Source organism: Citrus clementina, unplaced genomic scaffold, assembly GCF_000493195.1.
Source record: "Citrus clementina cultivar Clemenules unplaced genomic scaffold, Citrus_clementina_v1.0 scaffold_3, whole genome shotgun sequence".
Lineage (NCBI taxonomy): Eukaryota > Viridiplantae > Streptophyta > Magnoliopsida > Sapindales > Rutaceae > Citrus > Citrus x clementina.
Window position 1 is genome coordinate 40,676,487 of NW_006262339.1, and position 6,230 is coordinate 40,682,716.

Here is a 6,230-nt window from a genome sequence, read left to right on the forward strand (position 1 = left end):
ACTGTTGCTACGTAAGTTACGTTATGCCGAGTAGTGTTGTGCCCTAGAATCTGTTCTACATTTGCAGTTGTGACTGTTGAGCCAACTTGATTTGCAATGCTTTTAGGGATATTGTGCCCTGAAAATTAATCAAAACTACTTGTGAAAAGGCGATTTGAACTCAAAATTTTGCTTTCTACACCCATTTTCTCAACACACCCACAACATAAATTTGAAAAATAAAATTATACTCTATGAATCCTTCAAAAATCCAAAAATAACCCTATATTATCTTCGTTCACTTTTTTCTTCCCTCTCCCTTCTTATACAGTATTGAATGGTGACAACAACTTTGATTCACCTTGCTAATATTAAAAACTATCCTAATTGACAAATCCATGAAGAAATAAACTTTGATGATGTGCACCAATAAATTGAAAATTTTGAGCCAACAACAAACTACTGAATATATTACGGATGGGTTTACATTGAAATTGTCCATTTCTTTTTCATCCATTGCCTTTCACGAAAATCTTTATAATTTCATATTATAACTGCAAGATGCAAAAAATTCTTCATGTTTTTTCATCTATCGCCATAATTGCCATAGAGTTCATTAGCTTAATTAACTATTAGTTATACATATCAAGGAGTCTATTTTTCCTTTAAGTCTTGAATCATCAAATTCAAATATTTCTATTGTTCGATTTTTCTATCTGATTGTGTATTTTCATGAGATGCAGAAAATTATTTTTAGCTTATGCAGAATTTTCATTTTCTCAGTAACTAAGTTTTTTTTTTTTTTTGGTCTGTCCTTAATGGTAATTGTCATAAAGGGTAATTTGACAATACAAGTTATTGTGAAATTATAGGTGTAAAGAGTTGTTTTGTGGGTTTAAATAGTCCCACCCTTTGCGGAATTATTTATTAAACATCTAAATTAATAGTATGTATGAAATAAATGGCATCCCACACAAATATAAATAATAATTTTACTTGAATTAAATACCCAAATCCTATATTATAATATTATGCGTAAGAAAATTTACACATACTATCATTTTATTAAAATTTGGACTAGCTGAAGAATATTATTCATTCAGATTTATCAACCATAAGTCACTTTGTTAAACCATGATTATTGTAGAATGAAAAATCATTCTTGTCAAGTATAAATGGACGAACTGTTTATTGTCAACCTTTATATAGTTGTATAAATAATTAATCTTTGTATAACTTAAAATTATTGTTTATGCTATCAGTCGTAATGAATTGGAAGTAGATGATTTTAATTTGCAAATGGTTTGGCTTCCATCTCTGTAACTATTTTAGTATTTTTTTTTTTTAAAAAGCTCATTAAACAAATAAAGTTGACTAAAGTATTCTCTAAATGCCGACGGCTTTAGTTAACAAGGCTCAAAAACTTTTAAGAAGAATTGGGCCTGAAATGATAATGCATGGTGGATAGATTCTAATGCAACCAAGCATGTGTGCAAAGATCATAGCCTTTTCACATCTTACAAAGTAATGGATGATAGGAATGTTCTTTATGTGGGAAATTCCTTCATGCAGCAATTAAAAGAAAAGGCAACGTACAACTAGAGTATATTTATGGAAAAATCTTAACTCTTATTGATGTTTATCATATACCTAAAGTTAAGAAGAATCTTGCATTTGGTTGCCTCAATAAATTTGGCTTCAAACCTGTATTTGAGTAAAAAATAATTTATATTGTCTAAGGATGCATGTATGAGGGAAAGTTTAAACTCATTAATAAAATGAATGTTTCTTCTACTTACATGATTGACTCATTATTTTTGTGGCATAATTATTTAGGACAGGTGAATATTAGAAGATTGCATGATATAGCTAATTTAGAATTAATTCCTAAATATGAAAATGATATGCATGAAAAATGTAAAGTGTGTGCGTAGACTAAAATCACAAGAACTCCTTTTCCAACAATTGAAAAAATATATTCTTTGATGCATTTAATTCATAGTGATATATGTGATATGTATAGTAATCCTACTAAAGGTGGTAAAAAATATTTTGTAATGTTTATTGATGATTTTTCAAAAATATTGCTATGTATATTTATTACCTTCTAAAGATCAAGTGTTAGCCAAATCCAAAATTTATAAAAATCAAGTTGAGAATTTTTATGACATTAAAATTAAATGCATCAGAAGTGATAAAGGAGATGAATATGCATTTTTTGAATTTTGTGAATCTACTGGCATTGTGCATGAAACTAGTATTGGATATACACGACAACAAAATGGCATATCTAAAAGGAAGAATAGGACGCTAATAGAAATGGTTAATGTTACGATTTTTAATGTTGGGCTTGGTAAAGATTTTTGCGATGAAGCTCTTTTAACTAAATGTCATATCTTGAATGGTGTGCCTAATAAGAAAACAAAAGCGATCCCTTATGAATTATGAAAAAATAGAAAGCCTAATCTTTCACTACTACAAAATTAGTCAATAATGACGGTTCTAAGCGACATAAAATGACGGTTTTAAAACCGTCATCTTAGGCAGCAACATTAAAAGGAGTATACTTTTTATGACAGTTCAATAACCGTCATTAAATGTATATTTTTAATGACAGTTATTTTCTAAATAGTCATTATTTATAGTAACTATGTATGTTTTCATGATGGTTATTTCGTATAACCGTCATTAAATATATACATTTAATGACGGTTATATGAAATAACCATTATTAAATATACTTTTTCATTAATTTTTTATGATGGTTCTTTTTAAAAAAAAACCATCATTAAATCCATCATTTTAATGACAGTTTATTGTAAAAACGTCATTAAATATTAAAATAACATTTAATTACGATTTTAAAAAAGAACTGTCATCTTTGTTGTTGAAGACTACATTTAACGACGGTTCTTTTCAAATAACCGTTATCATTGTTGTTAATTATTAAAAAAAATAAATATGACAATTTCATAACCATTTGAAGCCCCTATTTTAATTCTAATTTCCTGTCAAATTATTTACAATTTTTTTCCACAAATGTTTCATATACAAAAAGAGAGCTCTACAAAAATCTCTAATAGTCATTGAACTTCAACAAAATATCAATTAGCTTTAACATCAAAATTCTCACAGCTCTTTAATACCTACTAATGAATCTACTCACAACCAACAAAATTGGCATGTGTGAGTACATCTAATTTCTCATCAAGTTTTCAATTGCAAACGAATCTCACCACCTTTAGCAATCTACATCATTCTTACAAAGAATAAATAAAAATTAAGATAAATTCATAGATTATAAGTCATAATAATTAAATCATTTTTAGTAACTTAAGTTGTAAACAAAACTTTAAAGTACCAAATCATTATTAATTAATAGACTTACATTAAATTTATCAACCATGTGTTTAAGTAGTAACAAGTTGCTATGTATACATGTAGGCCACTCCCATTTAACTTTATCAATCTCTCCTTGAGTGTAAATTTCAGTTCTGTAAAAATAAAAATTAAGAAGCATATTACTCTAGTTCCAAACTACAAAAATAAGTATTTGATAATAAACGACAATACATTTTTCAAAATAGAGAAAATCACAAAGCTTTTAAGCTTCTAAATCACAAATTATAGGTAAAGCAATTTAGAATTGAAATATACTATAGCAATGATGACTTACATCCGCTATTTGCATAGACTATCACTCAAATCTAGCGATTCGATATTCTCAATTGATGAAAATATGCAACATGTCTAAAATAAATCTTGCATGCTAACACAATAATAAATTTTGAAAAAAGAATTTGTACCTTTGCCCCTGGTCAATTTGAAAATGATCTCAAAAATTTTGATGGCCATGAGAAAATTAACTAACGACCAACAATTTATTATTGATGTTGTCGGAGGATTACCAAATTGAGAAGGAAGTGCTAAATTCTTGAATAGCGTTGAGAACTTAAAAAATCTGAAATGGAACATTTAAAATAGAAAGTAAATATAATTATCAATACTCAAAGATAGTCCACACTTTATTGCTTAAAAACTTGAGTGGAAAACCCAGCAAAAAAGAAAAGCAAAACAGTGTAATTTCACTGGTATTTTTGCTGCTGTCATGCAGAAAAAACATAGTAGTCTTACTGCAAAGTTTTTGCAGCTGTTTTGACTGTATAACAGCGGGCAAAAACAGCAAAAGAAACTACAATTTGGCTGCTGTTTTTACTGTTGTCATGCAGTAAAATAGAGCAGTCTTGCTGCAAAGATTTTGCAGCTGTTTGGACTGTACAACAACAGCAAAAACAGCAAAAAAAACTATATTTTGGCTGCTGTTTTTACCGCTGTCATGCGGTAAAGCAGAGCTGCTGTTTTTACCGCTGTCATGCGGTAAAGCAGAGCTGCTGTTTTGACTGTATAACAGCAGGAAAAACAGAAAAAAAAACTGTAATTTGGCTGCAGCAAAAACAACAGAAAAACTATAATTTGGCTGCTGTTTTTACATTTATCATGCAGTGAAAATACAGCAGTCTCACTGCAAAAATTTTGCTGCTGTTCTTACTGTATAAAAATAGTAATACATCACCTTAAATAAGAGAAAAAAATTCTTTCAGCTACTACACATTTAATTTAATTCAACTTAAATCCTTCATATTGTAGAGAGTGAGAGATTGATTCTATAGAATAAAGAGAAATTAAGATAATTCATATATTATAAGCCAGTATCTTCACCATGACTGGCAACTTCCACAAGCAATTCATTTGCTCTTTTCCATGAGGACTCATCAGAACTGAATAAGCAAACAACACCATTATAAAAGAATGAATATATGTCTGATTTGAAATGAGCAAAACCTAGGTTATGAGCAGCACAGAAATGCAAAAAGAAAAAGGGAATGTCTTTCTCTGTAAATACATGTAGATAGATGTTTGCAGATGCATGCAAGGGAAAAAAGAATGTCTTTCTACATTCTCAAGGCTCCAATTGAAGCACTAACAGGTACATTTATGCAAAAATATAAGAAGAAAAATAATGTATGATACCTGTAGTCCCTGAGGAGTAAGCAAATGTATTTCGATACGTGTACATTTCCTGAAAGAAGATTGAACTATAAATAGACTGCCAATGGATCAAAATGCACTTTCAACACAAAATCCAATTAAATTTGAAGATGGCACAAAACAATTAGTTGAAAATTGTACTCGTGACACCGGAATGAATCGCATAACAATTCTTTCACAGAGCTTTCGGCAACCATATAGCTCAAAAATCAGATAGCAGCATACACTAAATGGGAACAATTTTTTTCTCAATTACATTAGTATAAGTCCAATGCAGGGAAAAAAATGCACTTTCAAAATGAATTACAACTTAATAACAACAACAATCAACTAAAATGTAAGCAAGAATCATAGACAAACAATTTATAAACCAAATGAGATGAAAATTTCTTTATTAAATTAATAGAAGGTCAGTTGACAGGAAATAAAGAGAACAAACAATAATTGGATGAATCAAAACCCTAGAGCAAGAAAATACAATAAGAAGGAAGCATCTGAAACAAGAAAATGAAATCACCAGCTCACTGTCTCCCGCGGCGGGCGCGATGGCTACGGTTGAACGAGCTACAATGACAACTGCTGTCGATGAGGTGGCTGAATCACGATCATTGCCGCGAACTAACTAGGACTCTGAATCACGACCACGATCTGCCCTACGAGCTAATCAAAAAAATTGAATCGATTGGCAGCGGTGGATGGTGCGTGACTGATGGGCTGACGATAGTGAAATTGACAGAGTGAGACGATGAGACTGGAGAGGGAGATGGTGAGACCGTGAGAGAGAGAGAGAGAGAGACCAACGATGCAGAGAGTGAAAGTGAGCATGAAAGAGAGAGAGACCGGAGATGGAGAGAATGAGAGTGAGCGTAAGAGACAGAGAGACCGAAGATGGAGAGGAGAGTGAGCGGGTGAGAGAGAGGGGGGCGTGGCTGCTGCTGTGCTTGTAGAATTAGAAATTAGGTCATGATTTTTTTTTTAGCCGATTAAGATTTTTTTTATAAATATTTTACATATAATGACGGTTACATCCAAAACCGTCATTGTTATTTTTTATTTAAATGACGGTTCTTTACAACCGTCATTAATAGTTTAATACCTTAATAAGACATATAATGACATATTTTTATATATAATCGTAGTTAAAAATAAGGTTATATTTTATTTTGATATTTAATGACAGTTATAAAATAGAACTGTTATTA

General features: G+C 30.4%; 1 long non-coding RNA gene across 2 annotated transcripts; it reads right to left on the reverse strand.

Annotated features, from left to right (window-relative positions):
* Positions 1 to 3,376: 3,376 nt before the first annotated feature.
* On the reverse strand, positions 3,377 to 5,875 carry LOC112100218. Of its 2 annotated transcripts, XR_002906534.1 has the most exons (5): positions 5,546 to 5,875; positions 5,011 to 5,059; positions 4,699 to 4,757; positions 3,786 to 3,940; positions 3,377 to 3,473 (listed from the first exon to the last, which is right to left on the reverse strand). It is a non-coding gene; the product is annotated as an uncharacterized LOC112100218 (long non-coding RNA). The 2 variants fall into 2 exon arrangements; XR_002906533.1 differs by lacking the exons at positions 3,377 to 3,473; positions 3,786 to 3,940 and having other exon boundaries at positions 3,983 to 4,757.
* Positions 5,876 to 6,230: the final 355 nt, after the last annotated feature.